A 15,940-nucleotide genomic window follows, 5' to 3' on the forward strand; every position below is an offset into this window, starting at 1 on the left:
AAACTTCAGCTTCAGAAACCTCAGCTCTCCTTGGGCCCAGGAGAAGCCAATCACATTAGGCAGCAAGAACTTGAGTGAGATTTACATAAGAAATCTTTTCAGAGTGATGATCTACATTAAATTTCTATGTATATACCACTCCAAAACTCTCCATTTCTGGGAACACTGAACTCAGTAACTATCAATTGAATTTAAACCTGGACATGAGCCTATGGAAAGGCTGAGATCTCTAACTACATTTTTGCTAAGTGTGGTTCTGTTACCAAACATAAAGGAAAGAAAAATGACACCTGGCTTCAGATGCAAGGACTTAGGGAAGAAACCACAAAGAGGTTTTACTTAGTGACAATTTCAATCCTAAGAACTCCTCACATTTACCTTCACGGAAAGCACCGTGGAATTCTGGTACTAGACTCGTGTGGCAGGAACTTCAGGCCATGGCCATTTACATTGCCAATAGTTTTATGGACCTACAGTTGTCATGTTGAAGACAGACAATAGCTAGCGTACTCTGCCAGTTTGTGGTAGTATAGCAGATTGTATCATAATATTTCAATTATTAGCAAGGTCACCCTTGAAACCTTGAAAAGGATTCATCATAGCTTCCAGACTAAGACAGACTAAGAAGAAAGGGCCTTGTGATCTACTTCTTAAAATTAGACAAAGAAAACTTCACAGATCACAGCCAAACATTGTCCAATCTGCTTTGAGAATGCCATTAAATGGATCAATTGCCAGATGAAGACCTTTAGAAAGTAGAAGAATGAGGAAAAAGAGGGCCATCTTGGTGAAATGGCTTGGCAAATAAGCCCCACAGTAGACACAAATTTGCCAGAAATTGTCAAGATGATACAGAACCAGACAACAGTTTGTTCTGATATACATAGTAAGGTTTCAGAATAGAGTAGATGGTAACCACCTATCTATTTATAGTTTAAGCCAGTACTTTAAATGTCTATGAGATACAGAATCTCAAGGAGATGGACTGACAAAATGACTATCATATGGACTTGAACATGAGAGAGATCGAGAGGATGGCACAGGGTAAGGTAAAGTTCAAATCTATTGCTCATGGGGTCACTGTGAGTTAGAGTCAACTTGATGGCTCTTAACCACAACATGAGTTATACGCACATAGCCGTGGCTTAGTGATAAGGAGTTGTACTATTAATCCAAAGGTACAGGGTTCGAATCCACCAGCTGCTCCTTGGGAGAAAGATGGGCAATCAACTCCCATGAGATTTATTGTCTATAAAAACCCTTCTTATCACTAGGAAAGGCCATGAAAATGAGAAAGTCTGAGCTGTGACAGTGTCACTAACTTGTCAGTCAACTTTAGGTAATCCTATTGAACAACACGGTCCTCTATATAACCCAGACACAAATAATATTCTGACTCTTGGGATTAAAATCAAATATGGTCAAATGTTTCTCAGCTAGGAGTTCTCATTACTTTCTCGAAATGTTAGATAGGATCAAGTACTTCATATTTCCTTGGAATTCTGATTAACTTGTCTGTTATCACGCATGACCACTTCTACTCACTGTTCTATTTTGAGCTACACATGGAATTCATCCCCTTTGCATTCTTTATCCACAAAAACAACCATAGCAATAGTCTAACAGCAAAAGAAATGATTCAACAAATGCACTTCTTTGAATAAAAATAGCAATCACTAACCAAAAGAAATGACTCTAAGACCTCTCTGTAAGAGATTTAGTGACTGCTTGGGGAGAAAAAGAGGGCTTGTGTTTCTCTAACACAGGCCACGGAAGACTGATTATTAGACCTCCCTGTCTTAAGAAACCCCGGAGCAGTCGCTTGTGTCAATCTGAACTTCTGTTCTTGGCAACATTGTCCTCCTTTCCCACTATACCTCTTGCCCTGCCTGCTCAAAGGCCAAAATATTTTTCCCCCAAATGCAACCTTACATATAACCCAAGCCCTGTCTTCTGAGTCCTATGCCAAAATTTTGTAATATTTTCTTCCTAACAATAGTCTATGTGTTTGAATTCTCTTTGCTCATTTTTTTTCTCCAGCGTATTTAAATACCATTGCTCCTTTCCTTATCTTTTAAATGTAATAAGTTTTCAGACAGAATTTTTTAAGATGCTGCCTGTTACAGAAACCATTGACAACCGTCTCAATATTGCATATGTTTTGAAACCTTAGAATTGGTACCTCTGTATGTGTATGCTAGAGAGACACTGACAGCTCCAAGCAATAGTAAAAGGGTGACCAAGGGATGATGAAGGATTGAAAGAAGTATCAGAGGTTCATGTGAGGAATGCCAGGATATCAGGAGGCTCTGTGAAGGTGCTGGTATTTAAATGTTTGAAAAGAAACAATTGTATTTCCCCACTGAAAGGTGAAAGATAATTCCTTTCATTTCTGAAGATCAAATTAAGTATTACAACATAAAAAGGGTTGCTAAAGTATGACAACCCAAGAGGCCCTTCAAGCTATTGTGTCTTGCTGTATTTGTCATGGTTGAGTTTGTGATTCTCAATTTTATCGTTTCAAGTTAGAAACACTCAGGATGGCATAAGCTGATTCATAGTACCATAGAGAGATTAAACAAAAGAAACTAATCATCTCACTGTTCTGGAAGCTAGTAGTACTAATTCAATATGTCTGCAGTGACTTGTTCCCTCTGAAGCCCGGAAAAGAAGATTCTTACTTGTCTTTCTTAACTTCTGGTAGTCCCAGCCTTGCCTTGCCTTGCAGCCTAGCAGTTGCAAAATAACTCCTTATCACATAGCTTACTTTCTCCTCTCTATGTCTATTCTCTTTTATAGAACAGATATTAGATTGTATTCGAACACATCTGACGACCTCCTTTATGTAACTGATAGAATCTTCAAATTCCCTTTCTCTCAACAAGGTCACATTCACTGGTACTGGGGCTGAGAATTTTCACATATCTTTTTGGGAAACATAGTTCAATCCATATCATACTGCAAGTGATGAGCTGTGAATTAAAATTAGGAATAAGTATGTGTTTTCAGGTGCCATGTGGATCATTGCTTTGAGCTGTCTATCGTGTTAGTTTTAAAGTATTTTTATCAGAAGTAGCATTCTTTCATTTTTGCAATGACAACATGGCCACCTCCCTGTTTAGAAAATAAAATATTTTAAAATATCTGAAGAACAGAGAGATAGAGTCAGGTTGAATTAAGCATATTTTCTCCAAATTTAGTTCCTCCAAATTTAGATCCTTTTTATTGTTATGGAAAACTGCAAGTTTTGAATTGAGATAACATAAACTCTAACATTAAAATGGCATGTTTTTCTAAGTATTTTGCTCGTCCTGTTATAAAACGGAAATTTGTTTAAATATAAAAAATTTTAAATATCTCTCTTTTTTAATTTTTAAATATATTTCTTGAGTTAAGTAACTAGTATTTAATGCTTGCAGTTTATCATTTTGTTAACATTTGATTGTATAAAATATTTATTCAAAGTGGATGAAACCACTGGAACTAAGTGTTGTAACTAAGAATGACACTAATTTGACTATAATAGGTCATTTCTTAATATAAATTTCAAAAATTTAGAATTTGCAATTAATGTCATTAATAAGATGATTATCAAGAACAGCAAGATTTTTTTCTCTATTATCCAGTCAACCTTCTCAATTTTGCTAAATCATATAATAAAAGTCCAAGTTCGTTTTCTTTCTTGTTTTAAATATCTCAAGGAATATAACACTTACTCAAACTATCAATAGGAAACAAATGCTTCCACAGGCTAATAGATTTTGTTGTCAAGATTCTTCTTTTTAAATGTTTATTTTTCTTTTCTTCATTTCATCTTATTGCTCATACAGCCTGCTATATAATTTCTTCTTTTTGGTGTATATAATACCAAACATCAGTAAACAGGTATCCTGTTTACTTGTCTCCAGCTACCCATGCATACTGAACTGTGTTAATCTCTCCTTGTGAATCAGTCCATTTAGAGGTGCATCTTTCTTGTTTCTTTTAGCATGGTACAATTATCTACATCACTCTGATAATAAACCAAATCCAAGCCATGACCATCAGTCAATTCTGACTCATGGTAACCCTGCCAACTGTTCCCAGAGCTGTGTATCAGGATATCAAAAAATGAAACACTATTTTTCCATCACATGAATTATATTTTTTTCTGAATCCAATATACTTTCACTTTATGTAAGCAGATGAGTTCTTAATGAGGTGAGCACAAATCCAACACTTTAAACAAATTTTATTTCATTGCGCATGAAACAAATTTCAAATGTACTTTTTCTATATGAAATTTTTTTCTTTTGTAAAAGTGAATAATGTGTGTGTATGTGTATATGAAGGGAGAGTATTAGAAACTGTATATAGTTGATATTAGTGAACATCAACCAGGATCTATCATAATGTCTAATATTTGTAAAGTTGTCAAAAGATTATTTACATGTATTATCTAATTTTACATTGTCATTCCCACATGAGTCATGTAATGCTATGTCTATTTTATAAACAAGAAAAGTAAATTTCAGAGAGGTTCTTGGATTTTCTTTAGGTGATAAAGAGACAATTGCAGAACTGAATTTGGAGGCTATGCAATTCTTTTCAATGTTAGAAACCCTAGAATAGAGATTAGCAGCAGAATTTGAGATCACACTAAACTGTCTAAAACCTTGGGATTTTCAGTAACTGTTGGACTTCTATGAAGAAATCCTATAACCTTCATGAATGTAAGGGTGTTTCTTTTTTTCATTTGAGAAAACATAACATTTCCTAAAGTGTAAGAGATTTAAAAAGACATAAAGAAAAAATTTAAACAGTAGCAGAGACACTAGTAAACCTTCTGTCTCCAATGTCTACTGTAATCAAGATATAAACTTAGATTTTTTTGAAGCTTAGTCAGAGCTGTCATCTAAAAGTCTTGATATGAGCTAGCGGAGAGATTTTTCACTGTGAGATATAGGTTGTCAATACTCCATGAGTTAGTATGAAGGGACTCCTTAAAAGAAGACATAGTTATAATGGACATATTTACTATTGCCTACTATATCATTTCTGCAACAAGTGTTTCAAGTTCTTCTCACTTTCAACCATCAAGGCTGTATCATTTGCATAACACAGATTATTGATGGGTCTTCCTCCACTCCTAATGCCATATCCTCTTCATAGAGTCCAACTTCTCAAATAATTTGTTGGGCATACAGATTGAATAGTTAGAGAGAGAGAATACAACTCTGATACTCTCACTTCTTAATTTTAAACTGTGCACTATTCTACTACTCTGTTTGCACCACAGCCTCTTGGTCCAGGTATAGGTTTCTCATGAGAAACACTTACCTGTTTAAGTGCTCTGGGACTTTCATTCTTCTCAATATCAGCCACAACTTGTTATAATGAAATGCCTTTGTATAGTCAATAAAGCACAAATAGACATTTTTCTGATATTCTCTACTCTCAGTCAGGATCCATCTGATATCAGCAGTGATATGACTACTGCCACTGCCTCTTCTAAAACCTCTTTGAACTTTTAGGGTTGCCAATCTCTGTACTGTTCTAGCCATTTTTTAAAAGATCTTCTGCAGCGTTTTATTTGCATATGATATTAATGATACTTTTCAACCAATTTTTCCTAAGAATTGGGAAAAAAATGAACATCTTCCAATCCTTTGGCCATACAGCTGTCCTCCAATTTTCCTGGCCTAGACTGGTGAGCACATCCAAGACTGCATCTGTTATTTCAAACAAGGTATCCCATAGATTCCTGGGGCTTTATTTTTTGCCAATGCCTTCAATACAGCTTCCACTTCCTCCTTAATTACCATTGGCTCCTGATTCCTGAAATTTTTCAGTGTTATTCTGTGTTTTTTTGGTACAGTGATTCTGTGTTTCACTTCCATCTTTTGATGTTTTCTGGACCATTCAACATAGAAGATCAAGGAATACAGCCTTCAATATGTATTGCATCTAAATGTCAAGAAAATAAAGATTCTTACCACTAGACTGATATGCAACATCATTATGGGTGGAGAAGAGATGAAAACTGACAAAAATTTCATCTACGATTAACCCCCTTGGAACCAGCAGTCAGGAAATAAAGAGAAAAATTGCACTGAGAAAGCCTTCAGTTATGGACATCTCAAAATTATTGAGGAGTAGTGATGTCAGTTTGAAGACTAAAGCGCTTCTGATTCAGGCCATGGTCTTTCCGATCATTTGCTATGCATCTGAGAGCTGGGTAATACATAGGGATGACAGGAGAAGAATTGAACTGTGGTGTTGGAGAAGAGCACTGAACAATCCATGGACTGCCGAAAGAACAAACAAATGTCTTGGAGAGGATATAGCCAGAGTGTTCTTTGGAGGCAAAGATGATGAGGCTTAACCTCACATACTTCAGACATGTTGTTAGGAGGGACTATTCCTTGGAGAGGGACATGATGTTTGGAAGGGTGTAGGGTCCATGATGGAGAGGAAAACCCTCAACCAGGTGATTGCCATGGTGACAGACCGCTGTAATAGGCTTAGTGTGCTGGGAAGTGTAATCCTTATGATAAAGAATAGGACAGTGTTCAGATCTGTTGTTCATAGATAGCATTGCTATGAGTAATAATACTCAACTCGACTTCACCTAATAATACCTTAAATTCCTGCTTTTTTATTTATAAAAACAATAACAAGAATAGAGGCTGAGTTGTATTCAGTGAAGATCACTGGTAGCCTAAAACAGTGATATTCCCTGTCAGAGATAGTTTTACAAAGGTTTTCTATGGATACCTCAGGAGTGAATAGCTTTGATTAATTTTCCCACTTTACAACAGAGAAGTAGAGCCCACTATCTTTTAGGGAGAGGAATTACTATTGTGCACTGCCCTGGTATATGAAACTTTTGAGAATATCAAAAAAGAGGAAGTTTGGGAAAAGTGGTTAGAAGATACCCAAATACTAGTGTAAAAGGAGCAAGGATTCCATGGAGTTTGCCACTTCTGACCTTTACCAACTTCACAATGGACAACCAATTCTCAGACATGTTCCCCACACTTACGTATCTTTTTTCTACTCATCCCAACACCAATCTTACTGTTCTGCTGGGTTCAAAATCCATTGCAATGCCTAACAGAACACATGGACATATGCTCACAATTGTTGTTGTTGTTGTTGTTAAGTGCCGTCGAATCGCAGGCAACTCATAGCAACCCTATGAAGGAGAGTCCTCCATGCTTGTGTGCCTTTCTTTCATCCTCTATCCGGGTTCATAGGGTTTCCAGAGGCAAGCTATTATGGAAGTGGATGCCACTCCTCCTTCTAAGCTATTCTCATGATTAGGGAAGTCAAAAGGCTATAATGCAGGTCAGTAGTAGGACACAATCACTCAATCAGAATAGCTTTTGAAATGTACCCCCAGGCACCTCAGCCTTCAGCCTCATGACTTTAGGCCAGTGTTAGAAAGTTCTTAGTCCTGACAATTATGGCTCTCCCCCTAGCCTTGCAGGTTCTGTAGGTAGCAGTTTTAAGGTAAACTCTGTCTCATGTTCTCTGGTTTTATTCTGCTGCTGCTGCTGCTGCTGATTCTGTAGGCTCAGGTCTAAGTGGCACTGGAATCTTTGGCCCCAACTGACACATATAGTCCATTCTATGCTTCTTTTTGCTGGTGGTGAGAACCTCAAAATCTGCCATTGAATCTGCTCAATTTAGTGGCAAGGCTAGCCAATTGGCTAACACATTCACATTCTGGCCTATCCACTTTTGAAAGTCAAAGTCAATGTCTAGAAAAGCCTTTTTGAACAATGAACCCTAAATACCATAATTAATATTACACAACACATGCATTGAGTTTACTGTTGTTCTTGTTATTGTTGTGTACCATTGAATTGGAACCAATCCATAGTTGACCCTCCAGGGGTTTTCAGATGCGGTTGATTGCATGGAAGAAAATTGCCAAACCCTGCAGAACACCTGTTGGATTAAAAATGCATATTTTTATTTTTACAACAAAATTCCTTGACACTAAGCCAACAGAGCTCCCTGCTGACTTTACTCCAGCTCAAGAAACCTTTACTGGCTTATTGCTATGGGGGTTTTTTGTACTGGTGATTTGGAATGTATCCATTGCTGACTCCCCAGTGGGTTTTCAGAAACAGTAAATTGCACGGGAGGAGATTGTCCATATCCTTCCAGTGAAGAGTTGGCAGTGTGGTTCTTTGCCACGAGGGCACTGTGGCCTTGTGGTAAGGAATGGTGCTGTCAATGCAAAGGTATGTGGTTCAATATCACTAGCTATTCTGCAGGAGAAAGTTGGCAATCTCCTCCTGTGTTGCTGGAGGATCCACTATGGGTTGATTCTACTTGATGGTACATAACAACACAAGAAACCTCAAATACTTAGGACTTCAAGTATTTTTCTTATAAAATGTTGTTTTATTTTGAGTTGTACTAACTTTAGAGCACACAGGTAATGTAGATTAGTGATTTTTTTTCTCAAAATGGTAATAGAAATCCTATAAAAAATATATAACTTTATCAGTATTCTGAAATCCTGAAGAACAGCTGTGGTAAAGTCATTCCCCTCTCTTTTGTATTCTAAGAATGGTTTATTATAAAGAACTGTTCTTGTCCATAAATCTTACCCAAACCCAATCTGCTGCTGATGACCTGATTCTTACTTACGTATTTTTTTTTCTTTTTGATCTAAACAAGCTTAGATACAAGCTTTCCAAATTCTCATTCTTTGTCTTCTAAATGATTAGCTAAATTGTTGGTTTTTATTGATGAATCACCACAAAATATTTGTTAACTTGATTCAAATACATTTTAATATTGTTCTATCCTTCCACAAGTCACAAACCATTGATCCATGCTTTACTGGAGCCAACATGGTAAAGCAAAACAGTCAACTCTTTAACAACCTTTCCTGAAACTGACTCACCACAAAGACAGACTCCCTGGTCAGCTACTTCTTTTTTATTCTTATTTACTCCTTCATACAAAAGAAAAGTCCTTTCTCTCATGACTTTTAAGGCACCTATAGATATAATGATGAGAGTATTTGTCTCGATCACAATTAGTCTTTTCAAATAAATATTTCCTTATCAAGACTGAATGTATCTATATTTGAAAATACATTGCATAAGTCATACATAATTGCACAAAATTTTTATCATGTTAAATAAGCTGAATAGTTAATACACATTTTATTAAATTACATTAAGAACTATTGATTCCAGTTTGAATAAGGTATCATTATATATTGGAAGTAATTTTATTTAAAACTTAACATAAAAAATATTTTTGTTTAAAATGTGTATTATGTTATGTGTTGAGCTGTTCATCAGTTTGAACTCACTAGGCAGGAAGTTTCCTCATGTCAAGATTTCTAGCCTTAGAAACATGACAAAGTATCTTCAAAATTTGGAATCAAATCAACAGCAGTTGAGTGCTTTGTTTTGATATTTTCATTGTTGTTATTGTTTAGTAAACTGATTGTTGTTGTTGTTAGGTGCCGTTGAGTTGTAGACAACTTATAGTGACCCTATGAACAAAAGGCCTGAACACTGTTCATACATAGAGTTTCCAGAGGCAAACCACTTCGAAAGTGGAGGCCGCTCCTGCTTCTGAGCTTGTTTTAGTCAGGAAGCTCCAGACAACACTGTCCGCCATGGGTAGCCATTACCAAGATTGGCACATCACTGTCACAGTGTTCAGCATCACAAGAGTTACCTCTGTACAGCAGCGCACAGACCAGTGCTATACCACCTAGAAGAATGTTTAACAGGAAAACAATTTGAACCCAGCCGAGGGCCGCAGATTTAAATCACCCACCTTCAGCTTGGTAGCATAACTTTCTTTCCAATAGGCCAACATAGCTCTCTCTCAGTAAACTCAGTAAAATGAACTGATGAAAATCAATTATTGATGAGATGAGGTTCTATTACTAGAATTATCCATGTTGTTGTTTTTGTTACGTGCCATCAAGTCAGAACTGACTAATAGTTGACCTTCCAATAGGTTTTCAGAAATAGTAAACCACATAGTAGCTGATTATCCATCATTTCTCCTGAAGGGCAGCTGCTAACTTTGAACCTCATGCCTTTGGGACTGCACAGCTTCTTACCTCTAGGCTACCAGAGCCTAAACTGTTTTTTATGAGACCTTTTTTGAAGGCAATCAACAAAAGCAACACAAAATCTTTTCATTTATAACATTTTTCTGCGAAGTGAGAATAAGGACATTTCTATTTCTATATTGTAAGTGTCTCTTCTAAATTTGTAGTTTGTCTTTGAGGACATCTTGTCTCCTGTTAAAGTTGGGGTTCTGGGATCTAGAACTGGATTTGGATAGAGTCAGGAAAGTCTTGCATCATTAGAGAATGGAGAAAAATAATAGCATTTATACAGGAACCCAAATTGCGTAACTGATTTTCAATAAGGATGCCAAAAGCATATATTAAAGAAAGGTTAAGATTTTCAGTTAAGAGTTTTAAGACAACTGTATAGTCATAAGCAAAATTAATTTTAAACAGACAACCTAAATGTAAGAGAAAAATAATTATAAAAATATTAGATCTAAGCATAGGATAAATGTTGAAAAGAATTCTTAAGTATAATGTCAATACCAGAACAACAAACAACACAAAAGAAAAACTGAATTTTATCAAAATGAAAACTTTAAAAAAATATATTATCAAGAAGTAAAAAGACAATGCAGAGAATGAAAGAACTTACTTGAAATTTAATATCTGATAAATGTACCAGGAAATAATCCTTATTAAATCCTAAATTTACTTGAAACACCAGTGGCATAGCTTCCAGCATCACCGCAATCCACAAGTTATTTTAGTACAGTAAACTGACAGACAAATGCTGCACTAATAAGAACAAACAATAAACAAGTAAGCACATCCACAGCTAAGCTATAATTAAAAACATGCAAATCATTCCCTCAGTACAATTAAATAATAGAGAGTTGTTGTATCTCTGAAAGCAAACAGTAAAGACACTAAGGTATATAAATATTGTGGCATAGGATAGTCTTCTCGGGCTCCAGTTGAGGTTTACTGTGGCATGAGAGTATGGGAGCCTGAATGTGAATACAATGGCATGACTGGTAGCTCAGTTTGATCTTTAGTGTTTATACTTGGCATAAGGCCTAAAGTCTGCAAGCCTTGATAGTCTACTTCATTGCCAATATCTAGGATGCTTGCTTCAAGGTTTAAAATTGGAGAGTGGACACTTGATAGTTTACCTTGTTGCCTTTTTCTGGGATGTCTATTTGTATTTTGTGGACTATGCAAAGGCATTTGACTATGTGGGTCATAACAAACTATAGCTAATATTGAGAAGAATGGAAATCCCAGAATATCTAATTATGCTCATAGAAAATGGACCAAGATGCTGTTGTTTGAACAGAGCAAGGGAACACTGTATGGCTTAAGATCTGGAAATGTGTACATTAAGGTTGAATATATCTACTAAATCTGTAGTCTGATCAAATCCTTCAAGAAGCTGGACTCTTTGAAGAAGAATGTGGTATCAGGATTGGAGGAAGACTCATCAACAACCTTTGTTACACAGATGACACAACTTTGCTTGCTGAAAGTGAGGAGTACTGAAAGCATGTGCTGCAGAAGATCAAAGACCACAGCCTTCAATATAGATTGCATCTCAACATCAAAAAGGCAAAAATTCTCTTTACTGGACTAGTAAGCAATATCAGGCGAGGTGGAGAAAAGATTGAAATTGACTTCAACTTATGTCATCTTACTTGGATCCCCAATTAACACTCTTAGTAACAGCAGGGAGAAATCTAAAGTTGTGTTGCTTTGGAAAGATCTTCTGTTACAGTTCTCTGTAAAATTCTAATGAGGATGTCAACTTAAAAACTAACATGTGCCTGATACAAGCCTTGGTATTTTCAATTGTTTACCATTTATCAGAACTTGGACAATGAATAAGGAAGATAAAAGAAAAAACAATGCCTTTGAATTGTAGTGTTGGCTAGAAGTATTGAATATACAATAAACTGCTAAAAGAACAAGCAAATCTGTCTTTCAGGACGTGTAACCAATCAGATTCCTTCTTAGAGATGTTGACACAAGTGTCTACACAATAGGCTTGAGCATGACAGAGATCGGGATGGTGCAGGATAGGGAAACATTAAGATCTGTTGTTATAGGGTCACTATGAATCATGGTTAACTTAGTAGCAGCTAACAACAACAATGACATACAAAAGTGGCCTCGATGAAGACAGGATACAGCTTAAAAGATATAAGAGGTGATATCACTGCAAGAGATATTCACCAGAAATATTGACAGACACAGGATAAAGAGATCATGTTCTGGAAGAAGACTGAACTTAGTGGGGACTTAGGTTGTCACCAAGGGCAGAAAGGGCTTTGCTAAGGAATTCAAGCTGATTAGGATGTGTTTGAAACATGTGTTTGTTGTTTTCACTGTGGGATCTGACTCAGAGCTGACCATCTAGTGGGTTTTCAGAGGCAGTAAATTATATGGGAGGGGATTGTCCATCCTTTTCCCATGGAACAGCTGGTAGATTCAAACTGTGTGCCTTGGAGTTACAGCATAGCTTCCTACCTCAAAAACACTAAAGGTACCCCCAGCCCTGAAAATTATATTAGCTCTTACATGTAAATGTTTGTTGGGTTTTTTTTTTTTCAAGCCTCCAGCTTCAATTCAACTATGGTATAGTAGTCTTCTTCTAGATTTTTTTTTTATTTCAGTCATATTTATCATTTTTTTCACCTCTTCATATTCATAGTTTACAGAATAACAGCTTGAAATCTATTTAATTATTATTTAATTATTTAATTAATGACTATCTTCTTATCTCTCTAAATTTTACTTTTGCTAAAATGCTGAAATCCTTAGGAGGTCTTGCTTGCTCAAGAGTTAGGAGATATTGGTAAAAGACTATCCACAGAAGTACAGGCAGGGTAAGGAAATAAACAGAACATTGAGGTGCAAACTACCAGAAACAGTAGGAAACTGATACTATCCTGAGGCACAAGGAAGAAGGGATTTAAAAAAGAGCTCAGTTAGATCAGAGCCAAGGAGGAGGGGATGTGGTGCTGCACTATAGCTTTATCTCTGAAGGGACACAAGATCTATCAGAGAAGCAACACTCCAACAGATGAGGTGACAAAACATTCTGCTTCTCTGCTTGCCACTCTTTGACTTCCTTCTGGTTCTTCTCATTCACACGGCAAACTGGAAGCTAGCAGGCAAAGGAGACAAGCACATAGAAAGTTGACCTCCCTGGTTACATGACATTGCAGAGAAGAGTGGAGAATGTCTGGCAAAGCAGCCAGAAGGAGCCTCACCATCATGATAGTTAAGTTCAATGTCCCATATACAGCTAACATGTATGTTGTTTTACTTTTCTCTATAAGTATGATAGGAATTTAGAACAAATTATACTTGAAAAGCCAAACATTCTTTGCCGAGAGTGATTTGGGCATTCTCCCCAGTGTGTTTCCTTTTTAGTAGCAAGCTTTTATGTATGCTGGTTTTTATTAATTTGGTGAGATATAATGTTGGAAATAAATAACAATGAGGGCAAAATATCAAACATTTTATTAAAATCAAGATGGAAATTGATTTGGTAGAACTACTCATCTACTAATCTTTTAAGCTTTATTAAATAATCAAAAGTTCTGTCATTGATTTGTTCTTTTAAAATTGTATTTATTACTTCTGATTGGATTAACTTATTGGTATTTCAATTTTCCACAAAATGATAAATCCTCGAGATTGTTCCTGTTTACTATCATGAAATTAAGCACTGACTTTTTCTACTTTCCGTCTCCTCTTTTCTATCTGTATTATTTACCTTTTAAAAATTATTTTATTATTCAAAACAATAAAAGTTTAATTGCTATAAACATTTAGGCTTTTCAGTGTGTTTATTAACAAACATTCCAATAAATTTTTTCATGTTGAAATAAAGTCATATGATACTGGCTTTATCAAACTTGAAGCATGAATTTAACATCTTACTCTGTATTTATTCAACTAATATCTGTGGAGTAAACATACTGTGCAAGATAACAATTGTTAAACTATATTGAGTACACAACATGTGCTAAGCACCAGCAGCCAGAAAAAAAAGACAAATTGCATTGGGAAAGTCTGCGATCACAGACCTCTCCAAAGTACTAAAGAACAATGATTTCACTCCAGAGACTAAGGTGTGTCTGATCCAGGCCGTGGTCTTTGCAATTACTTGCTATGCTCCAGAAAGCTGGACAATGACTAGGGATGATGGAAGGAGAATTGATGCCTTTGAGCTGTGGTGTTAGAGAAGAGTACTGAATATACCATGGACTGCTAAGAGAGCAAACAAGTTAGTCCTGGTGAGGGTGAAGCCAGGCTGCTCCTTGGAGGCAAAGACTCTGAAGCTTCATCTGACATACTTTAAACATGTTTCAAGGTGGGATCAGTCCTTGGAGAGGGAGTCATGCTTGGGAGGGTAGAGGGACAGCACAGGAAAGACCCTAGATGAGGTGGATTGATTCAGTGACTGGAATAGTAGGGATAGGTGTGTCAGAGACAATAAAATTGGCATGGGATAGAGCAGAGTTCAGGGCTGTAGTGCATGGGGTCTCTATGAGTTGCAGGCGACTTGACTGTACATAACAACAACAACAAACATTATCAATGCATCATTTTACTTGACCTTTGAACAACACTATGAAAGTGATTACATTATTATAGTGTCTTAGTGGCAAGAAACTGCACGGCAATCACATGGATCAAGGCCACCACCTGATCTACAGGAGAAGGATGGGCAATCTCCTCCCGTGCAATTAACTGCCTCTGAAAACCCACCATAGGGTCAGGTTCCAACTCTATCGTACTTAATAACAACAACAATGAGGAAACTGAGGCATATAGTAATGTCTTTTCCAATGACCCAAAGCCAGTAAGTGATAGTTAATATTTTAACTCAGACAGTTTTAATTCTGACATCTTTTAATCATTATATACTTTATATGGTGTATAAAGAATAGCTCCATTCTCAATGACCACACAGCCAGCCTATTGTTATAGAAAAAGAATCAAAAAGTATTATTTGTGACTGAAATCTAGCCACTGCTTGTGTTGACAGACAACATTTTATCCTAACACAGCTACTCACTTGTTCCTATACTTTATCCTGCAGATGCTGCCCTGGATGTGCTCACCAAGTTGTACAAAGAAATCTGGAGGACAGCCAGCTGGCCAATTGACTGGAAGATAGATATTTGTTACCATTCTAAATAAAGGTGACCCAACAGAGTGTGGAAATTATAGAACCGTATCATTGATATCACATTCAAGCAAGATTCTTCTGAAGATTATCCAAAAACTCCTGGAACAGCACATCAGCAGAGAACTGCCAGAAGTGAAGGCTGGGTTTAGAAGGGGTGGTGGTACTGGGATATTGCAGCTACTGTTAGATGGATCTTAACTGAAAACAGAAAATACCAGAGGAATATCTCTCTGTATTTAATTGATTATGCAAAGGTGTTTGACTGTGTGGATCATAAAAACTGTGGTTGACTCTGAGAAGAATGGGAATCCCATAACATTTGATCATGCTAATGCAAAACCTATACTTGGACCAAGAGGCAGTTGTCAGAACAAAGCAAGGAAACACTGCATGGTTCAAAATTGGGAAGAGTGTACACCAGGCAGGGATGTATCCTATCTCCATGCCTTTTCAACCTATATGCAGAACAGATTATCCAGGAGGCTGGGCTTTGTGAGGAGAAGTGTGACATCAGAATTGGTGGAAGATTCATTAACAATCTGCTTTATGCATATGACATAACCCTACTTGCTGAAACTGAGGAGAACCTGAAGAACTTGCTGCAGAGTGTCATGGACTGCAGCCTTTAATATAGATTAAGGCTCCATATCAAGAAGACAAAGATCCTACCACCGGGACAATTGGCAGCATCA

The sequence above is a fragment of the Elephantulus edwardii genome, unplaced genomic scaffold (assembly GCF_000299155.1).
Source record: "Elephantulus edwardii isolate Elephantulus edwardi_28Jun2011 unplaced genomic scaffold, EleEdw1.0 scaffold00020, whole genome shotgun sequence".
Taxonomy (NCBI): Eukaryota; Metazoa; Chordata; class Mammalia; order Macroscelidea; family Macroscelididae; genus Elephantulus; species Elephantulus edwardii.